Genomic DNA, 24140 nt, shown 5'->3' on the forward strand with positions numbered 1-24140 from the left:
GGGGCCTGGGGATCCTGGATTAAATCAAGAAATCCTCTACTGTTTCTTCTCCCTTCTGGTCATTATTTTATGTTTTGAAAGCTACTGCCCTATATTTTGATAGCCCTGCTTTGCTGCCTGGATTCTGTTTATAGAATGTGACAAAGAAACAAGCCATTTAATTTAGTAATACCCATCCTATGATACTTTGCTGAGGTAAAAACAGACAGGGCATCTTCCCCTCTGCCCCTACCTCCTCCCACAAAGTGCATAGTGTTCTAGTCTGGTGAAGTTATTTTTGCACTTGAGTCAGAAAAAATTCTGAAGTACATTCCTTCTTGGCGACGAAAAGACAATGCGAACAAACTCATACATATATTTCTGGCCCTTTCATGACATACCGAGTTGGCTACCAAGGCAGTTGCTTCAATTTCCCTTAACTAGAGAACAGCCAGACCCGGTTTTGAACTAAACACTGATAACTGAATAGCATAAACTTCAAATGACTCACCATGTCACTATTATGTGTGAAAATGTAACAGCATTTTCTTTTGTAATATAGACCTATGTTTGGAAGCAGTCGCTTCCATGTTTATGTGTTCTACACTGATTGTAGTATTTTGGTAGTATCCTTTTAACCCATGTAAAAGAAATGTTATGAATGAAGTGGTCTCAAAATTAAACAAACTGAATTTTGAAAACCGCCCTGGAATCAGTGTTGTTCTTTTTATAGCATACTTGGTATTCATGCAGATTTGTGTATAAAATCAGCTTCACACTGGAAATGAGGAATGCTTAATTTCTTCATAATAGTATATCTTCTCCTTAACTTATTCATCTAAAAAGAAGATACCTGTGAATTGCAAATGAGCTGCTCCCACTAAAATAAAAGGGTAGATAGCAAAAGAAGCTCAGTATCCAGACTATTCATGTGAAATTGTCTACTTTGTCAACATTGAGTGGCCAATACCACTTACCCCTTCCTTAATTTCCATGTTCCAATAAATATAGCTAAGCATAGCATGCCCAAATCTGAACATGTGCATCTGGTTATAGTATAGTTTCCTATGTGCTAGTAGGTTACTTCAGAAAAATTAAGATCTAAGACAAACTAATAGTTTAATAGTTTAATAGTAGTTAATATTAATAACTACTGACTATAATCAATTGCCTAAACATAAGTTACTCCATTTATAAAGCCAACTAGTCTTCCATATAAAATAAACCCACTATTTTCTGTCATCCAAATAATCCATTTTCTTATATAGAAACTGGCAAATTCACATCTACAAACTTCCTTCTAGCAAAAACATTGCAAAACAAGGAGGAAAAAATAATAAAAAAGAGATATGTGGAAAGAAGGGGGGCTGCATTGGGAAAGGAAAGAAGGAAGAACAAAAATGAGGGGCAGAATAGCGCTAACTAAACAGAAAGAAATTAAACAGAACTAGCGCTAACTAAAAGAAAGTGATTTAAGTTGTTACAAAAAGATAAGTTCCACCAGCTTGCAATCATTTGCACCTCCATTTGGCTGTTTTGAAAACATTTTTTCTTTTTAGCAAACACAAAATAAATTTCCATCCTTGTCCTTTTCCACAGGTAATATTTTAAGGAAAAGTGTCTTTGCTTTCCAATTTGGAGATAAAATGTTATGAATCTTCCCTCAACAATTTTTCTGATATTTCACATCATCAGATAGTTCTCAATTCATTTTGAACTTGGCATCAGGTAAAACCTAACGGCAGACTAAAACTCCTGTGGAATTCCTATGGAAAACATCATTATTCATATCAAAATTAAAACTGAGTCACCCATTCTCCCCTCCCACTTAGGAGAGTCCATTCATCTTGAGAAACAGAAGTCTTTTTTTGCTGCATTAATTGGGGTCACCAGTTGTTCCAGACTGCTCTACAGAACTAGGACATTGTGAAGAGCGTCTTGCTGGTATGAGTAAGCACACTGTACCAACAACGAGTCTGATACTAAAACCCACTTCTTGACTTAAACGTCAGCTCACTTCTCCTCCCAACTTCATATAGGAAAGCTCTCTTTAATTGTCAACTATTTTCTTTAAATCTTGCTTTTCCACATTTGAAAGGCATCGAAAGATTTGGCTAAGTGCCTTCAGCTTTCCTTGGTTTATAACAGTGGTTCATTTTCTTGAAATAGGTTTCCCCTATTTGCCTTGTGAATTAATCGAATGAGTGCATTGAAGAGCTAGCAAAAGGAGTGTTAGCTGGGGGGTGGAGTCCATGTGAATGCAATGACTAGGATGGTCTAGGTTTCTTTTCCCTAAAAAAACAACCATCTCACAAGGAGAAAGCTGGGTCAATGAGCACTTGATTGACTGCACAAGTGCTGTTACGCCAAGATGACAAAAGGCACTATAAGATGGCCTTTACTAGTAGATTTCTAGAACAAATAGTTGACTCAGGCACTGGCCCTGTACTTCTCAGCCCCTAAAAATAGGTGCCAAGTGCCATGGTGCGCATGCAAGGCTAAAATAAAACCAGCTGTCTCCAGTGACTTGCTTGAGAGAAGGAGAGGGGTGAATTTCAGTGGAGCTGGTCTCCACTGGATTGTATATTCAGGGGACTGGGAACTTTGTCTCACAAGGAGAAGCAAGAGAGGATTTTTAAGAGAGGACTATCAAGGTCTTCCTTCAAAGGTAGGCTGCAGCTCTCTGCCTCTTACTGGTTAGTTGTGAGCAGGAGGAAATACAAGTGGCTGTGTAACAAGTCTGGGTATTTTTTTTATTTGGGTCAGCAGTGGAAAGAAATTTTGGGTGTTTCTCTTTCTCAGGGTAAGCATTATATATATATATATATATAGTGTGTGTATTTTAAAAAGAATCTCATTGTCCAGAGTGGTAGCAGCTATTGAAAAAGAAGGGGAAATTTCAGGTAAATTCAAGCTTTTGAATTAGAATTAAAGGGGGGGGGAGTCACTCTTAATGCTTGGAATCCAAGTAATATGCATCCTACTTAGATCAAGCATCTTTTTGCAGAACTGCTTCTGCCATAGGCTCTGCTTGGCTTTATTAGCCTGAGTTGATTTTCTAGCTTGGCTGCTGTGAACAGGTTGCATGTGGGATAACTTTGGAAGCTGAAATAAGTAAGTATGAATCCATGTTCAGCACTCAGCCACACTGACTGCTTTTTGAGCAGCTGGGCCTGAAGACAGAAAAAAAGACATTTTGCCCCAAATTCCATAGGAAGTGGAATTAAATTTCTTCTGAGGCTGGATCCTATTTTGTTGAAAGAAACATCAGTGTGAGGGCTGCTTCCAGTATTGTGCCTCTTAACATATCCTGTCTGTGAATAATAATTGTGGGGTTTGAGTTTAATTCAACAGTGCATTTATTTTTGCTAATGTTCATGAAAACTAGCTGGCTTTGAGTAAATTTTAGAACACAAGACTGAAAAATGATGAAAATTTTATAGAGATTGTTTTTGAGAACTGATTTCTTTGTAAGATTTTTATGCACAGTGTAGTTTTTGTTTATATATGATTAAACAATCACCACAATAACTGATGTACATCTGTATGATATTTTTTTTCCAAGCGATCTTTAAAAAACTGGATAATGGTAAACAGGATTTTGGGGCCACTATATTTATATATTTCACTGTTAATCTAACATGATGTTACATTATCTATTACTTGTTCCTTCAGTGAGATCACTGCCCTTAATTTTGTCATCCTGGTTAATATGGTTGGAAGAAATCAGAATCTGTTTGTATCCCCTTATCTCTTCCCTGCAAGTATGTATTTAAAGACCATTAGCAAGTTGCAATCTTCATAAAAATAGCCATGCTGAAAATAAAAAGGTATGTCCAGCTATGACAAATATAACCCCAATTGCTTACTGCTTTACAATTAGCATTGCATAAAGGGAGATCTAGGGACTATGAGTGGATAGCTTGTAATGATAAAAGATACTGAAACTGCATTCTTTTAATTTTTTAAAAAACATTCCATTGCTAGAGTTTTGTGTTTAAACTTCAGCATGTAATTAAAACTCAAGATGTTCCTTATGGAGCCCAGCATTCATTCGCAGAATTTCCTGTCGGATTATTCATTTGTGTGAGTTTTAACATGTTTTTGTAAGTAGACAAATCAATTTTGTTCATGTAGCATGAAGAGAGTTCATGGCCTCACCATGACTTCACTTTTTCTTCCCCTCCCAAGGATATTTCAAAATATTATTTTAACAGCCACTACATATTTTAATACTTTGTATTTATTTTCTGCACTAAGAATTCTTCAAGCTGCAATGTTAGAAATAAGAATTAAAGAGTAGTGTCTCCTCATTTATAGTGGAGTTTGTGTGTTTCCAAAAAGTTTTCTTCCACACTTAGAACATCTAGTTGGCCTTTGTCTGTTCACCATTGTGTCAGACTAAGCATCGTTAACCAGCTTTATTATGTGTCAAAACTTTGTTTTTATTTGTTCTTGTAAGTCCCAAAGACCTCAAAAATGGTTCCATAGCCATTGCTCTGCCTTAGAACAGCAGTTATAAATTTTAAATTCTTCATGAAGCAGATTACTTTGAGTGAACAGTTTATCTGCAGTTTTCATTCTAATCACGAAATACTTGTCATTGTTCAACATCTGACGTTCAAAATAATCATGTTAGGCTGTTCTTTCTCCATCCTTTTCAAAGACTGCTTAACCCCTTAATGTCAGATTAGCCAAAAATCAACAGTATGTGTGTGTATCTCTGTGTTTATGTATATATTTTTGAGAATGATAAAATTACACAAAGGTTCCTGAAGGAAATCTATTCTGCATACTGTAGATGATTCCTTATAGACCATAAGTATAAGTTGAATAGCCCTAAGGCAAGAATACTCCCAATTTGTGCATGACTTTAGATGGACATAACCATGCAATTTTCTTGGCAACAGTATGGAAATGGGTTGCCATTGTTTTCTTCTGGAATGCTTTTTGACTCCCTAGTCCAGTGGTGGTGAACCTATGGCATGGGTGCCAGAGACGGCACTCGGAGCCCTCTCTGTGGGCACACGTGCTGTTGCCCAGCCTCGCCTCCCCCATGACCCCCTCCTCTCCAGCAGCCTCCCTGAAGTAGAGTCGCCCATGAGCGTGGCCCACGCAGAGCAGCACAACCAAGGACATGGCAGCCAGGCAGCGTACACAAGACTCTACCCTCACATTCAATCATGCACAATATTGCAGGGTGCAGGCAGAGGGCGTGACCGCCATAGCGCTGCTGGGCTGCTGGATGATCTGCGACGGGCCCTGGAGGCAGTGAGTGGCCCTGCAGGCAGGTGGGGTGGGGGATGGGGGGCAGAGCAGGGGCGGGGCAGGGGGTGGAACGGGGAAGGGGCCAGTTTTTGGGCACTTGGTTTCTAAAAGGTTCACCATCACTGCCCTAGTCTAAATGTAGCTTTCTTGGTAGACTCAATTTCTGAATAATTCTAACTCTGCATAGCACTATTTTGCTGGGACAATGTTATTAGTGTTTGTATCGAAATTTGTATGCTGCCCGACTCCCAAACATTCTGGATAGTACACAAGTAAAAACATAAAAAAATAAGAAAAAAATATAAAAAATAAAAGATTGCAAGAATAACCAACATCAGACAGGAACAAAGGAGGGCTTCAATCACACTCACACTCAAGGCTCTTCAAAATACTAGCAGGGAGGGGGCCATCCAGATTTTGGAGAGAATCTCATTCCAGAGGGCACCCACTGCTACACCGAAGGAGCACTTGCAGAGTTCTGATAGATGACATTATTTAATCAAAGGAACCTAGAAAGCACCCTGCCAGATTGATTCAGCCAGGCAGATAATATGGGAAGGAGCTGGTCCCAAAAGTAACCTAATCCCATAGTGTGTAGGTCTTTATGGGTAACAACCAACACCTTGTGTTGCATCCAGAAGCATCTGGCAACCAGGAGTGTTACATGGCATATCAAGACATGCCCACTACTGCTTGTGCTGCTGCATTCTGGCCAGATAAACCTTCAAGGACAGCCTTACATAGAGTGTTGCAGTGGTTAGCTCATAGTCACCTCATAGCCAAGGCATGAATGACTGTCTGAAGGACTTCCCAGTCTAGGAAACAAATGGACCAAATGACGATGTACAAAGGCCTTCCTGGCTACTGCTACCACCTGCTCTTAGAGGACATTTCCCTATTTTGAATGGGGAAGGGCAATCTGATCCAAAATCAGATTGGGATAATCCCAGAACTGGATGACCTAAACACTTACAACCACTCAGTCTTGGTAAGATTGAGTCAGAGGCAATAACTCCCTATTCTTGTGCTACTTAGAATTAAAGAAAAAAAGATTGACTAGTAATGCTGTCATTGCTTACATACAGTAAGTAAGAAAATGACTGACAATTTAATTCTCAAAAATTATACAAATGTGATAATCACACTTTATGTGAACTTCGTGCCCTTAAAGCAAATCTGCTGTTTATATCCATGTCATTGTAATTTAAGAGATGACACTAATTCACAGCTGCAGAGAAATCTAGCTGCAGGCTGACTGTTTCCAGTAAAATGAATAGGAAATCGATTTCATTTGGGAAAATCGACACAAATATCAGGATTTTTGTACTGTAAAATTGCAGGTGCACTTGGAATTTAAACCTGGTAGAGTGACCAGTGCTTTAAGGAGTTTTAGGTTTGGTGACATTTTGTTTTGTTTTGGAAAATGTAATATTCTATGTTTCAGTTCAAAGGTGAGTACAATAAAACAGAATTTAAGCTGTCTACAAGAGGAAAAGAAACTTAAATTACAAATGATAAAACAACAATGGTGATAAAACTGAAAAGCAGCACTAAACGAAAACACCAAGCAATGTAAAAATCTTCTTCTACTATTAAACATTTATGTGGATCAGAACAGAGACAAATATTTCAAAAAGAAATAAAAAGCAAAACAATGCAAAATGTTCTTTTCTCAACTGCCATTGACTGAACTTCAAATATTGGAGAAACTTAGAGAAGAGTCATAACAGTTGATCTCAATATTCAGTTAGGGTCATCCAAGAGAAAGTCCTTTTTTTAGATTCTCAGAGTTAAGAGCAACTTTTCGATCTGTGCTTAAATAGATTGGGAGCCAGTATGGTGGCTTGTCCAGGTCAGCAATTTCAACCAGCCTTCTCCCAAATGGCATTCTCGAGATAGGTTAGAGCAATGATGGCAAACCTTTTAGAGACTGACTGTCCCAAAACCTTCCCCTGCCTCCACTTCACCTCCTGTCCTGCCTGCTCCGCCCCTGCCTGTCCCCTGCTCTGCTCACAGGACCACGTACCGCCTCCATGGCCCGCCGCAGATCGCCCAGGCAGCCCTGCAGCACCATGGCAGCCATGCACTCTTCCCTCTCTGTGGGGACGCACACTATGAGGCACGAGGGCAGAGTCTTGTCTCTGCTGCCTGGCTATATCCTTGGCTGTGCTGCTCCGTGCAGACCGTGCCCGGGAGTGACTCTCCTCCAGGGGGGTTGCTGGTGAGGATGAAGCCGTGGGGGGAGGTGGGGCTGGGGTGACAGCGTGCGTGCCCACAGAGAGGGCTCCAAGTGCCGCCTCTGGCATGCGTGCCATAGGTTCGCCACCACTGGGTTAGAGTATAATTCCCATTATCTCCGACCAACATTGCCTGTCCTTGCTTGGAATAATGGAAAGTGTAACCCAATGTTTCTAAAGATTGGAAAAGCTGGTGTAGGTATTTTGAGATAAGCTGAACAGCCAAAAGAATCTTCAGAGCCTAACATGTGACCTCCTAGTAGGGACACTATTGTAGGCCAAAACCAAAATGCTCTTAGGTAAGAGTTAGTAAATAAAGGGAATTTCTTCAATTTGGAAAGCTAAGGGAATATTTTTAATGTTCTTTCTAGTGTAGATGCTACCATTTCAAACAGGGGCAAAGCCACAGAAGCTAGAGCTGCTATAGCCACAGTATGTACCTGCCCCTTAAAACCTTTTAAAACTTTTGAAATTGCCCTTCAGTTTTAAAGTCTGAAAGCTTGTGGTCTTATTACATTCTGCAACTGCTAGTTATAGCCCAGTTATAAAAGTTTATCTGAGCATAATTAAAATTGGCCAATTTATCTCTGTCCTGAGAATTTCAGAAGTGGATAGTAGGACATTTGAAACAATCAAGGTAGATTTTCATAGACTTCCTGTGGATTATGGTAATACCTAGCAGCCAGGTTAGAGACAGCTGAATTTGCATAATGAGAATCTGTTTACGATAAAAAGAGCATTTTCTCAGAAGTGAATCCAGTGATGAAACACGGCTCTACATTTTGTTTGTATGTGTGACAAGCATAGATCTCATCTTATCAATACTAATGAAATCTGCAAAATAACAGATCTAATTATGTTTTTGCTTCTGGATATGTGTAACCAATCTTCCTTCCTTCCTTCCTTCCTTCCTTCCTTCCTTCCTTCCTTCCTTCCTTCCTTCCTTCCTTCCTTTTCTTCCTTCCTGATGATTGCCTGATCTCATCCCTGGAGTTTCTTTAGCAAGATTTTCAGAAATGGTTTGCTCTTGCCTGCTTCTTAGGGCTGAGAAAAAGTGATTGGCCAACTGGTTTCATGCCTAGGCAGGATTAGATCTCACAATCTTCTGATTTTTAGCTTTGTGCTTTAACCACCACACCAAACTGGCTCTCAGTTCTTATGTTGTACACATTATCTTAAGCTTATTCCTCACACAATTGTATCACTGAATGTTCATCATTTGCCACAAATGATCTCTTGAATATGTTATCTTGAAGGAATATTCCAATAACTGGATTTGTGTAAACAAATTTGCAAAGGCATTGTCTTCTCAAAAGTCAGATGTGTCAGTTTCCCTGAAAGCAAATACTTGGCTTGTGCTAATAATATAACTATAGTCAAATGATCCTAAAATAGTTTACTTTGAGAGACCGTTAGGCTAATTGTATATGGCTCTATTCTGTAGATTCTTCCGTCGGTGGATTGTTCTCTAAAAGGATTGAGAATTTATTTAAACAGGTGGAACGCTACTGCTATCTTGGTTTAAATGAGAACATTTTTAACAGGCTCAGATGACAAATAATTTTCTTTATGAAAAATGCAGTTACTAAAGATGTGATTGTGTTTGTTGTTATATACTATCTGTGGGAGAATTAAGGGAAAAAAAGAAGTAGAGCATGACATTAATGCCTGATCCTAGGTGGCCTTTGAGCTTATACAGTTATTTCTCATAAGTTTAAGATCTAATCTTGAAGGGTGCTATTCCCATTATAAACCCAGCTGCTGATTTTTTCATACTTTTAAACTTCTGAAGAAAAATAAAAAATATTCCTAGTTATCACTAAAAAGAGCGTACTTATCAATCCATCCATCACTTTCTTTCAAGATTGGAAAGGACAAAAAGTAGGTAGATGGGGGATGTGAAAACATGAAGGGTGGGTAAGAAAGAGCAAGGCTGAGTGATTCACATGGAGAGGAGACTCTCAGATATCATCTTGTCTAGGATCCTCACAGACTTAGTAGGGCCAATGTAAGCACTGCTTTTCTAATTCTTATACAGCAATTGTGTGTTCATCATATGAAGAACATCCATTTATTAAAAGGGCATCTCCTTTCCCCAATCTGAGCTCACAAAGCCTCATGCTCATAGAGTGGACAACTACACAACCTATATTTCTCCTTCCAAAATGGTGCCACTAAAGCGGTGAAAAGGATTACAGAGTCCCCAAAGTGAAAATATAGATTTGCATATAAGTCCCTAAGGTTTTCTGTGGTTCCCAGTGTTCTACTGGGTGCATCCCTGGAGCATCCACCAGGGGTTGCTTACACCTCATCATAAAGCAGACACACCTGAAGATTGTAGTCTAAGCTCAAAAGGCAGGCTTAATCTAGTTGTTGATGATGATAATAACAGAGTTGGAAAGGATCTTGAAGGTCTTCTAGTCTAAACCCCTGCACAAGCAGGAAATCCTATACCATTTCAGACAAATGGTTGTCCAATCCCTTCTTAAAAACTTCCAGTGTTGGAGCCTCCATGACTACTGGAGCAAGTCATTCCACTGATTAATTATTCTAATGATCAGAAAATTTCTCCTTGATTCTAGGTTGGTTCTTTCTTTGATTAATTTTCATCCATTGCTTCTTGTCCTGCCTTCAGGTGCTTTGGATAATAATAATAATAATAATAATAATAATAATAATAATAATAATAATAATAATAATGTTGGAAGGGATCTTGGAGGTCATCTAGTCCAACCCCCTGCTCAGGCAGGAAACCCTATACCATTATAGACAAATGCTGTCCAGTCTCTTCTTAAAAACTTCCGGTGTTGGAGCACCCACAGCTTCTGGAGGCAGGTTGTTCCACTGGTTAATTGTTCTAACTGTCAGGAAGTTTCTCCTCAGTTTTAGGTTGCTTCTCTCTTTAGTTAGTTTCTATCCATTGCTTCTTTTCTTGCCTTCAGGTGTTCTGGAGAATAGGTTGACCCCCTCTTCTTTGTGGCAACCTCTGGGATATTGGAACTCTGCTATCATGTCACCCATAGTCTTTCTTTTCATTAAATTAGATATACCCAATTCCTGTAACCATTCTTCATATGTTTGGGTTTTCGGTCCCCTAATCATTTTGTTGTTCTTCTATTCACTCTTTCTAAAGTCTTAACATCTTTTTTATATCACGGTGACCAAAAATGCATGCAATATTCCAAGTGTGGCCTTACCAAGGTGTTATAAAGTGGTATTAATACTTCACGTGATCTTGATTCTGTCCCTCTGTTAATGCAGCCTAGGACATTGTTGGCTTTTTTGGCAGCTGCAGCACACTGCTGGCTCATATGAAGATGATAAACTTACAGTCTGGGCAAAGCAGTTGAGAAGGACTAATCCAGAAAATCTTGGTTCTTCCAGTTTATGTGATATGGCTCTGCACTCTTTTTAAATAATTCTTCCCACTGTCATCTCTGAAATGTTAGCACACCAAAAATGAGAATTGCAGCCCTTGCTCACAAAAGGTTCTTCATTCTTGCCCTAAGGACAGATCTCTTCTCTATATATTTGTAGTTTATGTAGGAATTAAAGACTTTTACTACATACAACATTGTAACTGAATTAAAAGGAAGAAGATATTGGCAGCAAAGTATACAATTTGCAATCACCCAATCTTATATCTCATACTATATAACTCTGAGAGCAGTGGCTGGATGTTAATGTATTTATCTTTACAACACCCAACTGCAAGTTGGGTTGGGCATAGAGAGAGTGGTCCAAACTTCCACAATAAGCTTCCATAGCTGAAAATGAGCTAGAACTCCCAGCTTCTAGGTCTGTGTCTTAATCTCACAGCTACATAAACAAACCTTATGTGGCTTCTGTTAATTTGAACATTTCAGGGGCAGATAGGGCAGCAATCTTTGTTGATGCAGGAAACAAAAGTTTTTGAAAACACAGACTGTTTTTCCCTGGACTGCATTATTGGAAACTTTCAATTTCTGGCAGAGAGCAGAACTGGCAAAAGCCCAAGCTGTGTTTATTTTACTTTCCGCACAAACTATTTTGTACTTTGATTTTCATGTTCTCTTGTGGCACCTTTTGAAAAATTCTGGCAATAAGCTTGATTGCATTATGGAGATTCACCAGTTCAAAGTTGTTTTCTATTTTTAATCTACCCTGGGAGTTATACTCCCGTTCTTCACTCCTTATGAGTGGTACAATGACAATTTACTTGAGATGTCCTTGATGGATGTTTTTACATGTTGCCTAGAGAGGAGAAGCAGAATGTGCAACACATATGATACAAAGTGCTATCAAAACTTACAAACATGTAGAGTTATTTTCAATAATTTAGCTCAGGGTCATGTGGTACGAGATTCATCAAATTTATTTCTAAATAAAACCTGTTTACCATTGAGGAGGTAGAGAATTTAGTTACAGCAGGATATAATGGAGTATAAGATCTTGACTCCTGAAAATTGTTGCAATAATTATAATATCAAGTTGCCAGAGTTATTTATTGCCAGAGGCTTGGTTTTGAATGTAGCAAAAACTAGTGGGACCATCAGGTTGAAAAGGTTTTGGAAAATTAGCGGGTTAAGATCTTATGGGACTTCAAAATTCAAACAGATAGGCATCTTGTTAGTAGTATACCTTCTATAAGAGTTATTGAAAAGAAGAAAGTTTAGTTCATTGATATTATTATACTGGGTGATGCTAGGATTGAGGAAAACTAATCAGAAAATAATTATGAAACACAGGGACTTGTAGATTGAAGTTGAATGCTTATGGAAAAAGAAATCCATTGTTATACCACTCACGATCCTTGGAGCAATATCTAGATCAGGGGTAGGCAACCTTGGCTCTTTTATGACTCGTGGACTTCAACTCCCAGAATTCCTGAGCCAGCATGGCTCAGCATGGCTGGCTCAGGAATTCTGGGAGTTGAGGTCCACGAGTCATAAAAGAGCCAAGGTTGCCTACCTCTGATCTAAAGGATTCCTTGATATTTAGAAATGTTCAATTTAGTGGACCTGAAAATCATAACATAAACTATATATATCTTATGGTATTCATGTCCATTGAATGCCTATGCCTTAGATATAATCCCAAAACAAATGGAGCACTTAAACACCTTCATCATTGACAAAAACACCTTCAATCAATTGTAAAAAGTAGCTTTACTCAGAACAGCTTACATTCTGCAATGATACCTTTAACACCATTGAACAACAATATCTACCTATCCCAGGTCCTTTGGAAAGACTGGATAGGTGCATAAAAATGTCAAATCCAGTCTAAACATCTGGCTGACTGTGCAGCCAATCATAGTAGTAATTTGGCACAGTCACCAAAAAGATTCATTGAAACATCTGTAAAAATTGTAAGAATTTCCAAATAAAGTCTTGACACATAACATACCAGATTTAACTGTGTTTAAAAAGAAAAAAAATGTGGATAATTGATGTGTCAATACCAGGGGATAGTAGAATAGAAGACAAAAAATTAGATCACAAAGACCTGTTGACGTGTTGCGATGTATTGCGACTTTTTTCCATTGCCGGCAATGGGGTGGGCGCGGTTTCGTCATGTCGCATCCGGCCTGTGGGCCGGCAGTTTGACACCCCTGTTCTAGATGCTTAGGAAGAACCTGTTGTACATGAAGACCAGCTAAAGAATTGGCAACTGTGATTTCACGTTGTTGTCTATTGTCAGGACAATGAAAAGCAATTCAGGAAGAGTTCAATTCTTGATTTATTTACAATAGAGACTATCTTGCCAGACTAAATGGGATATTGCCCACTGCTCTTTCCCTAGTGGATCTACCCTGGGAGATTCTAGGGAGTAGCAATCCTTACTCTCTTTCTCTATCCAGCTCTGGGCTGAGCTGCCTCTTGTTTCACACACACACACCCCACACACACTTTCTGGAAAGTGCTTCCTGGGAAACTGTCCTTTTACTGTAACCCATCACCCCACCTCCCCCTCCATGAGTACTATCTCTCACATGTATATAATAATAATAACATCATCATCTGTATTTTAGAGGGGATAATCTACTCACCAATTAAAATAATACATCTCAGTTAACTTCCTTAACTGAGATGGAGACTATATGTAAAAGACCAACCAGGCTAGGAATAATAACATTAGGCAGGAACAGTTGGAGAAACCCTAAATGCTTTGATCTATGTTATTACAAATAAAAAAGATATTGTGCTCTACATGGGGTTGAAGAGCATTCAGAAGCCACAGCTGGTGCAGAGTGAGGTGGCAGAGGCAGTTCTTAGGGCCCCTAGATTGGCCCTTGATATGCTCCATGAACTGCCCTAGTTGGCAGTTTGCTTCTGGGTGCAATTCAAGGTGTTGGTTACTCACCTATAAAATCCCTCATGGTCCAGGTTACTTGAGCAACTGTCTCACCAGGGACCATCCACGCTGGCAGAGAAGGCATACTGTGGATCCTGTCAGTCAAAGAATTTCAACTGGCAGGGTCCAAGAGAAGAGCCTTCTCTGCCATGGCTTTTGAACATCTTACCCCCTGAGGTGAGATTGGCTCCTTTTCGTAAAAGCTTTAAAACCCGGTTCTGCCAAATGACTTGAAGTTGCAATAGGGGAGTTTCACACTGGAAGTAGTTGACTAATTAAAAGCTAATCCCACCTCCTCGCCCTTGTGTATCTGGCTCCCTCCTTCTCCATCTTGTGTTAATAATTTTACTTTGTCTGCTCTGTCATTTTATATTTGATGATTTTAATGTTTTTAATGTTTATTATAGTGCAAGCCACCCAGAGTCATTTGAAATGAGATGCGGACGAATAAATCGAATGAAAGAATAAATAAATAATAAAGTTCTCTGAATTTGGGAAAAGTAACTTTTTATTAGATTAAAATCCGTGAAACTCCTTTCTAATATTTTTCTTCTAGAGAACATGCTCATCAAAGATAATTTATTCATCAGTTATTGTTGCTGGAGGGGGGTTATTGCTTTTTTGTTTTTTTATGTTTGGTTTTTATCTTTGTATGAGTCACTGAGAGGGAGTTAGACAGCCATATAAATCTTCTTAAATAAAATAAATGATAAACAAATAAATTCAGGATGGGAAAACAACCTACTGTAAAACCTTTTCCATTACTGTAGAACTACACTCCCATGAAAATATCAGTGTCTATCATTTGCACATGCAGATAGACAGAGACTGGCAGAGACTTGTGACAAATGCAAGGGCTTTTTCACCTTGAGATGAATTGCACGTTAATTCAGTGGTTCTCAACCTGTGGGTCGGGACCCCATTTGGGGACGAACGACCATTTCACGGGGGTCGCCAAACAACGCAGTCCGCCATTTTTTCCCCCTTTTCCTTAGGTGTGCTACTCCCTTTTATTCTATTGGCTTTTGAAAGCCAATAGAATAGACTCTCTTGAATAGAGTCTAATTCTATTGGCTTCCAAAAGCCAATAGGAATTGTCCAGGCTGTCTCTGCCCTGCTGAGCCCACCAAAAGTCCCATTCTGCAAACGGTGCTGCACCAGTTGAGTAGTCCTCGACTTAGACCGGTTGAGTAGTCCTCGACTTACGACCGGTTGGGGGTCGCGGCATTAAAAAGGTTGAGAACCACTGCATTAATTCAAGCTGAGTGGCATATTCAAAGAATAACATGGATTTTGGTTCTTGTCACTGGACCTTTTGGCTCTACAAGCTGCATTAGTTGCTTATAGGACAGAACACTTTAAGTGAGGTAGTTAAAGAGACTGGTGGATTTGAATCCCCTTCCCATCACTTTCTCAGAAATACTCCCCCTTCTTTCTTTTATGACATATTGTGTGAGAAAAGATTTAATATCTACTATTTTTTTTTCCTCATTGGCACTTTACCCACATAAGTGAGGTAAGAACAGATGGATGAGAAGAGTGGAGTTTAATGATTTTCCCTGGGTTCTCCTCCTCATTTAAACTGCAGTCTCCAATCACAAATGCCAAAGAGCACAATTTTGAGTGGAGGAAGGAATGACACTCTCCATGTGTGTTCATCTCCTTTCCGGTCTCACCTGGCTAGTATACTTGTTGAAAACTGTGATTTAGCTTAGAAGGAAAGCACGCCAAGAAACTTTATTTGGGGGAAGGGCCTTCAAGTCAGCACTGACTTCTGGCAACTACCTTTGCAGTTTTCTTGGCAAGATTTTGGAAATGGTTTGCCACTGCCTGCTTCCTAGCACTGAGAAAGAAGGCTTGTCCAAGATCACCCAGATGTTTGTACCTCGCACCAAGATTAGCTTGCCAGTGTCCCATACATTTTGGGGGGGGGGGCAGGCTATATATAATGTATATGATGTGCTGGGGAGGGGAGGGGAATGCTCATGCAAATTCATTGTTCTCCTGTAGCCAGTTAATCAGCCAAATGATATAATTCCACAGGTAGGTTAGAAGCTTGGATACCTGTAGCAGGCTGAAGTAAAGTCTTCTAGGAAATGCATGTGGCCTGGGGTCTAGAGACCATAGATCAAATGCTCTGAAAAACGTCAGCAAGTGGAATATTTCTCTTCCATACAAATTGTGATGAGACTAAGTATGTCTTTGCTTTTCTCTCTTTCTTGGGACTCTAAACAAAACAGTTAAAATGATACCTGGAAATGTTTAATAATCAGTACAGTTTAATCATGAACAATATCCTTACAATATGTCTTTCTCCTTCAACTGGTTTAATCTCAGATATGAACATGATAGCCTGGTCAATATTCTTAGTTTATTTAAGAGCCACGGTGGTGCAGTGGTTAGAATGCAGACTGACTTTGCTCACTGCCAGGAGTTTGATCCTGACTGGCTCAACGTTGACTCAGCCTTCCGTTCTTCCGAGGTCAGTAAAATGAGGACCCAGATTGTTGGGGCAAGATGCTGACTCTGTAAACCTCTTAGAGCACTAGGAAGAGTGGTATATTAGTAGAAGTGCTTTTACTATTGCTACTGTTGTATGCATGTCCTTGATTAATTTAAAATCGTCTTCAATACTAAGAAAACGTTGTAATGCAGGGACCTAGTTTCAAAGTGAGCCAGGCAGGATTTCAAAACTGGACAGGGGCTTAAAAGAAATAATGACATTTCATCCAGAAGAAAACACATGTGGCCTCTAGTTTCCTTCATCCTCCCTTCTTCCATATGCATTAAACTATATTTCTAGGTGCACCTACTGTGCAGGATGAATAACCCATGAAATTGAATATTTCTGTATATGCAATTTGAGTGCAACTGCTTCTTTTAACCCGTAGTTCTTTTGTCAGATTTTGTTACTTCTCCAGGTTTCAATTATGAAGGAGAGAGAGAGAGAGAGAGAGAGAGAGAGAGAGGGAGGGAGGGAGGGAGGGAGGGAGGGAGGGAGGGAGAGAGAGAGCGAGAGAGAGAGAGAGAGAGAGAGAGAGAGAGAGAGAGAGAGAGAGAGAGAGAGAGAAAGAAGTAATATGATTACAGGGTTTAAAATAGGAGATTATTAAGGCAGGGGAGCACTTCTATTGTCTTGGTGAACCCTTGTTATGGGTTGGGCTATATTGATGATGACATCATCTCTTTTTGGAATTTAGAGCTGAGTAATTTAGATATCTTTAATAGAGGACTGAGAAACTGCACGGGTCTACCATGGGGAAAGAAACAGGACAATTTCATATTTTGGGTTTTTCTATTACATCCAGTTTTCAGGGGTTGTCTTTATAATAACAATCACCCCTCATTAAGCTGAGGATGGTTATTGTTCTTATGAGGCATAGAAATCAAATGCTTGAAAATCATATTCGCAGTTTACATATTAAAGATGAATCACTGAACATTTATTAGGATATTGTGGGTTTTTACTTACTTATACATTTTCCCAAGGTTATTTCATTGCTTACGTTCAATGTGTTGTCTTCAGCAACACATGAAATTATACCCTTTTTAAAATTTCTGTGCAATTATTTAGATTGTGCTATACACTCCGGTAAATACATTTGCAGCCAAATATTTTTCAAATTCAGCAGCCAATTGAATGAAGCTCAATATGCTTTCCAGAGCATGGCAGGTCACCTGGGGGATGCAGATGTACAGCTGGGTTGTTACATAATACTAAACATATGCACAGATGGTCTAAATGCAAGTGAGACCCAAGTTATTTTTCAGGAAGAGCATCTAGGATTGACAAGAGTTCAGGTACACCCCCGTTTCCCCCCCCCCCGCAAACAAGGCAGAACGAAGTCACAACAGTAGAGTTCAAAGGCAGTTCACTTATTAAAGTGGGTATAGATTCTATGGCAATATAAAAACATATAAGAGACGTTGCTTCCAGCACATAAAATTTGGAGCTGGGGCTTTAGCAAAGCTGCTGGTGGCCAAGTCTAGTACCTAGCAATTATTCATGAGGAACATTGTTTCTTAAATTTACCTGAGCCTCTGAGATTATAAATGCAAATTAGTGGAGATTTCCATTTGGAACTCAGCTTTCTGGACCCTCTGTTTCACAGGGAAATGATTGATCTCTAGTATTTAACCTCCAGGCTTTAGTGTCTCAAAAAGGCTGGAAATTAGGCTGAAGTTCAACCTCTTTCTCCAATGACACTCATCCATATAATGCGCTGAAATGATTATAAAATGGAAATGTGGGTTGGACAGAGAGAGTGGATTATGTTCCACTTCCGTGTGCAATTTCCTGTGTGAAGCCTCCTATCTGCTGTACAGATTTGTGGGTCTTCTAGAACAGATTGGAGTGGGATTCAGCATGGAACGTGGAATCCTGATTTGGCTAAGCATAGATCAACTCCTTTTCACTTCATCTATATATTTTTAAAAACTTTATATGGATCATTGTGCATATTCTGGCATGGCAGTTTTTTTTTTAAAAAATGTGCATTTTTGTATGACTTTTTTCATAGTACATACATTTTTGTGTACATTTTTTTTCTTGAGAACAGCATAATAATTTGGAAAGTATGAAATTTTCTCCCTCTATATTCTCAGCTTCAAGCTAAAAGAATCTTCTTGAACATATTTATAGAGCTTGTGCTCGCTGATTGATGTTCCTTTTTTGCTTTTTTCATATTGACATATTTATCAGCCAGAATGTGCAGAAGTATAGAAACCAGCCCTCACTACCTACCATGACTGTGTATCTCAGTCTTGCCTGCTCAGCTCCCCACCATGTTTACTTGTAGTAAGCAACACCCATGAAATATGGGACTCTCAGCACTCTATTAGTGCTGTCTAATGTGAGATTGTACCTCTGAAATTTAGAGAGAAGATGTCCAAAGTCTGAAACCCTCTGCTTTCATTGCCACCTGTGATCCTCTCTAAGAAGCCAACATATGGGCTAAAAAACACAATTTGGGAGAGATGCAGGATAGGGATATTAGCCTTTTATTTCCCAGAAGCCTCCCACTCCAACTTCCATCTTAAACATTACGCATGAATCCCTTCTGTTGACATCAGCTCTTATGGTCCTAAAGATGTTCAAAACATTATTTCTAGTAGACTCTTGTAGAATGATAAAGGTCCAGTTTTTGTTCTACACATTTGGCCCCAATGGGAATTAAGGCTGTTCTGCTATGAGAATGAGGGCTTGATACACCTAGCTTTGGTTGTGTGTGTATGAATGCACTTGGTTATACTGGTTTCCTATTATTTCTCATTTGATTTTGATTGGTTTTTTTATGAGTTAAATGTATTAAAGTCAAGTGTGGATGGAATGGGATTTTATATGTAAAGATGGTGGACAAGCATTCTCACATATTCAGGATAATAGAGGTCTGGATAGGTCTAATGTTCCGCTGAAATCTCTCTGCAACCATTTCTTAGCTGAAAGCCCTCTTGGAGTAGTGGTCCAAAGCCTTGTATAGCCTAAAAGAAATTGATCAGCAATAGAATCTTGCTATGCAAATCCCATGAAGGGAGTGAAAGGTCAATCTGCTTAGCCAGATCTTCAACAACATCATCATCATGACAGGACCTAGGCCAGGGGCAGGCAACCTTGGCTCTTTAATGACTTGTGGACTTCAATATCCAGAATTTCTGAACCAACTATGCTGACTCAGGAATTCTGGGAGTTGAAGGCCACAAGTCATAAAAGAGCCAATGTTGCCTATCCCTGGCCTAGGCTGAGTGGCAAAAGCAGGGCAAATTAGTTAGATGAAATTATAGCATGCCTAATTATTATTTCATGTTTCACTCCCAGAAAGTCACAAGAAAATTGTAAGATTGAGGCCTAACGCGTGAAATATAAAATATATGATTGGAAATCTGTTTCATTTAAATGGAAACCAGATGCAGAAAGGAGAAATATTTCCCATCTGTGCTGCACATTTTGAATATGGCAAGGAGATGTATAAGATTTCTCCACCTAGAAATCTCTTACAAATGCATATTTGTTTACATAAAAACACACACTTCACTCCCATCCCACCCCCATTGTCCTTGTGACACTTTTTTTTTTTTACTGAGATTGAGAAACAAAAATTTAAACCAAAACCACTCTTCCTACATTTTTTTCTGCCACTGACTCTTCTCTACTTCCCAATATTAATGCAAGGATATAAATCTTTTCTGACTGAGGATATCAAATAATTAAAATATAAAACATGTTGATCTTGCAATCAAACATGCAAGATCAACAAAGAGATCATCATTCTCACTCAAAATCTTACACAAACCTGAAGTTCTAACCTAAAATATTACAGGAGTTGGTTCTAATATGAGGTTTCTGACATTTAATTTTTGAAATTAATATTTACTTAATTATGGCATTCTGCAGGCACCATCAGGAGATGTTGCAAGCGCTATTTGCACTAATGTTTTAAAATTAGGAGATTGATGATGGCATTATTATTTATAGTTATACTCTCAATCACAGCTAATTTTAAAAATGTAGATTGTTGTGATATTATAGTAAGCAGGAAAATAATAGAAGGATAATATTTTTATTTCAAATACTGAAAAACTATAATGAATCGAGTTCATCAAATTCTTTCCTTTCTCTTGAAGCTTAATAAAAACAAGGAATGGGATGATAAAGATAGAGGACATAAGAAATCTGATACTAGTGAAGATGAATTCCTTGAAGTATGGCATAGATTTAAATATGTTTAATTGTGCTAAATGACACAGAAACATAATTAGTTTTCCTTTGAAATTATGTAAAACAGAAAGTATTTGGAACTGCCTCCAAATAAATGCCATAGCTCCAGACTCATCTACCACTTGTTATATATTTTTAACATTAGAAGAAAAGTAATGCAATTTTCTTTGGCTATTCCCTCTTTCTCATCCCTCTTGTGTAAAATTTTAATTCCTTTTTCCCCACTCTTTTCAATCTTCAGTGAGAAGATTGATGCTGAAGCTTTAAAATGTAAATTTTCTGAGTTAATTGAATCTTTTTGTACAATAATACAGTAAGCAGAAAATCTTAAGTATATTAGCTTGAAGAATATATATATGCAATTTCTCACTGCTACCAGCTTATAATACTGTAATAGATAATCCTAATATCATTAACTGGCAGGTATCAGATAGGAGAGAGAGTAGGCAAAAGGAACCACAAAAGATCTGTGTTTATTGTTTATTTTTTAGTATAGCTGCCTCCCTTTCCTGTCACTGGAATTCTCCACTGGATTAAGCAGCCTTTTGTCAGTAGAGAGACTCTGTGATAACCTGCTGAGATATATAAGATTCAACCAACATCTGTATTCCTTGAACAGTGTATTCAGCTGGAAAATTTTAAGTTGTTTTTGTCCCCAAAAGGATATACAGATATTACTTTGCTATATCTTTAGGGAAGTAGCTAAGTTCTGCTGATGCATAAGGAATACTCCAATAAATACAGATTGCAGATTGAATTTTTCCCCCCACTTCTGGAGGAAACATTCTTCTTGCAGGAATTGAATATTAACTGAATAAAAGTTTCCATGTAATGTCAAAACTTTTATCTATGCTTTCCAAGACATGACTGGCGAATTTTCAGGAGAGTGAACATCGGGAGGTAGGTAGTTGATTATCAGCAAAGAGATTATAAATAAACTAAGGGGGTGTTCACAATTTCTTTTCCTTATTTCCATCATAACCAAGAGTCCAGATCTTTATGATAATGCTTTTAAGATACCTTATAAATTTAAAAATGTTTCTTTGGGCATATCAGGGAAATAGAAAAAATGGCAAGAAGAGATTGCTCAGTGCTATATGTAAATACTTCTAGGTCTGTGATGCTAGAGGTACATAGAATGATTTTGTGCACGTTCTTGGTACATCTAACAGAATATTATCTGCAGAGAGTCTGCCTCAATATTCTCAGTGCAAGTCATTTGGTAGATGCAAGAAACAGTATGTTGGCTTGTAAAATATTCTCCAGATTAGAGATAATAGTTTCTAGAACAGAGTTCATAGCTAAAATAGAATAGTATTAACAGGTTTGTGGTAAAACTAGGCTTTGCTTACATTTAGGGTATACTTTGCAACCTAGTTTATACCTTTTCTATATTAGAAAAAAAAAACCTCAAGTGAAGGCCTCACTGCCTATGCCATGATGGGTGGTAAAAATTATCTGCTGGATCTTTTGCTGACAGCCATGACGTGTGAAAGTTTGCAAGAGAAAAATAAGAGAAATAAATGGTAAAGAGCATGAATTAATGAATAAAATAAAAGAGGGGAAAGTAGACAAGTTGAATTGAATTTTGTAGAAGCATAATGAAAGAAGGGAAGCTATATTTTAGTGATACTTGCTATATATTTAGTGATAGCAATAGCTCCCGAGGCGATCATAGAGGAACCAATATGTCCTTTGGGAAAACTGACTATTCTGAATGATTGTTTCTTTTTCATGTGGTGAAAATTAGATCACATGGATGAATGGGTAGGAGGAGTGGGATGAAACAGAACTGGAAAAAGCAATTGGACCATTCAGTCCCAAGAATGAATGAGAACAGTGTCTGTTGATGGCATATGACTAGAAAAAAGTCTGGTTCTTAAGTTTTCACGGAAAAGGAATGTAGAAAGAATCATGATTGTTTATGAAAGAATAAGGATAAAAGATGTTGAAGTGTGCTGAATAGTTAATTTTGGTATAGTCAAGAGTGGATCCTCAGAAAAAGAGGACCTGAAAGAGAATAAAGAAACAAAAGTGAAAGTAGAACAACTATAAGAAGAAAAAACAAAAGTCTACACTGCACGAAGTATTGGATGATAAATTAATTTCTCAATTAACAGAATAACAGAGTTGGAAGGGACCTTGGAGGTCATCTAGTCCAACGCCCTGCTCAAAGCAGGAGACCCTACACCATTCCAGACAAGTGGCTGTCCAGTCTCTTCTTAAAAACCTCCAGGGATGGAGCATCCACAACTTCTGGAGGCAAGCTGTTCCGCTGTTTAGGCAAGCCGTTCCTCTAGTTGTATTGAATGACACAAGGAGGAAGGTTATAGAAAATTGTCTTCCAAGTGACAATGTATCCGTTGTCATCAGGAAAAAATAGGCAGGAACGCCAGTATACAGTGCAATCATCAAACAGGTTTATTCTCTGATGAAACAAAGTCAGCACTGGGAGTGGCTTTCTCCCAGTGCTGTACAAAGGATTGCCACACCCTGTATCCCCACCCCCAGTCCCAAACCAGCATCCACCCGAAATGATTAAAGATCCTTTCCTCGCCCTGACCACTCCCTCCCCCACATGCGGATCCGCCTCCGTGATCCCCACTATGGCCGACAAACCCCCGTGCAACGCGGGTGGATACCACCTGGTCCCCGTCAGTGCTGTCCGGTAAGAGTCCCCCTACACCACCCCTTACGCTGCCCAGGCAGGCCTCCAAGCCCATCACAGAGCCCCAACAAACCTCCGCTCCCCCCAACGCCGGCCCTGCACAGTCCGTCGGTCAAACTGAATTACACAGTTTGACAGAAGGATAAAGTAAAAGTGGCCTTGAGTGAGAAAGTGTAAGTTTATAAGAATTATTGCTGCAAAAATGACAATGAGAAAAATATATTGTATAATGTGTCTAAAGAGGAAAAGATAGTTTGCAAGGAATATAGTCAAACTGAACAAAGACCAGATAAGATAAAAGGAGAAGATCAAATGCAGAGCAATTATCAAGCTTCATCCCACAGACAAGACTGTACCATTTTCTCAAGCTCACAAACACTTCAAGAATTCCAACAAATAATAGTGAAGTTACTTATTTGGACCCCACTTTTGAGTAGGCTGGCCAGTTTCCATCTGTCCTTTATTTTGTAACTGTCAAATCTGCTATCATGTTTCTTACTGAATGTGTGAGAACTAATTTTCAGCAATTTTGATGGAAATAAAACTTATTTGGGAAATGGATAAAAGGCAGTAAACAACCCTTTAGCAGAGCAAACAGAAATAAAAATAAAAAATGATTAAGGAATTGGGATGAAACTGGAGGAAGGGAATACTGGAAGCAGTATTTTGGGGATGTATAAGAGAATGATAGGAAAATTTTAAAAAAGTGAGTGCAAAACTAGATAAGTTTCTAAAGGTTGGGAAGATATTTGGCAAAATTCTGATTGAAATTTTATTAGAGATGACAGTAAACAAAATTTGAGAAGTATATTGTAGCTTGTATGCTAGGCAGGGATTAAAAGATCAGATTTAATCTTCAGCAGGTCAGTGAAAAATGTATAAATTTGAAACAGTTTATGAAGGTAAAGGTTTTTCCATGTCCAGTTGATTCCAACTC

The 24140-nt window shown here is 38.7% G+C and overlaps 1 protein-coding gene across 2 annotated transcripts in view; it reads left to right on the plus strand.

Moving 5' to 3' along the window:
• LOC120318466 (xin actin-binding repeat-containing protein 2-like) overlaps positions 1-24140 on the plus strand; it is an 83237-nt gene that overhangs the window by 21305 nt on the left and 37792 nt on the right. The window contains exon 1 of one of the 2 annotated variants that reach the window (XR_005559517.1): positions 2508-2647. The exons of the other annotated variant lie outside the window; for it this stretch is intronic. The gene's annotated coding sequence lies outside the window, so the exon portion shown is untranslated. Of the gene's footprint in view, positions 1-2507; positions 2648-24140 lie in introns of those variants that run through there. 2 annotated transcript variants of the gene reach the window in all.

The sequence above is a fragment of the Crotalus tigris genome, unplaced genomic scaffold (assembly GCF_016545835.1).
Source record: "Crotalus tigris isolate CLP2741 ecotype Arizona unplaced genomic scaffold, ASM1654583v1 scf7180000020227.388637, whole genome shotgun sequence".
NCBI classification, from domain to species: Eukaryota; Metazoa; Chordata; class Lepidosauria; order Squamata; family Viperidae; genus Crotalus; species Crotalus tigris.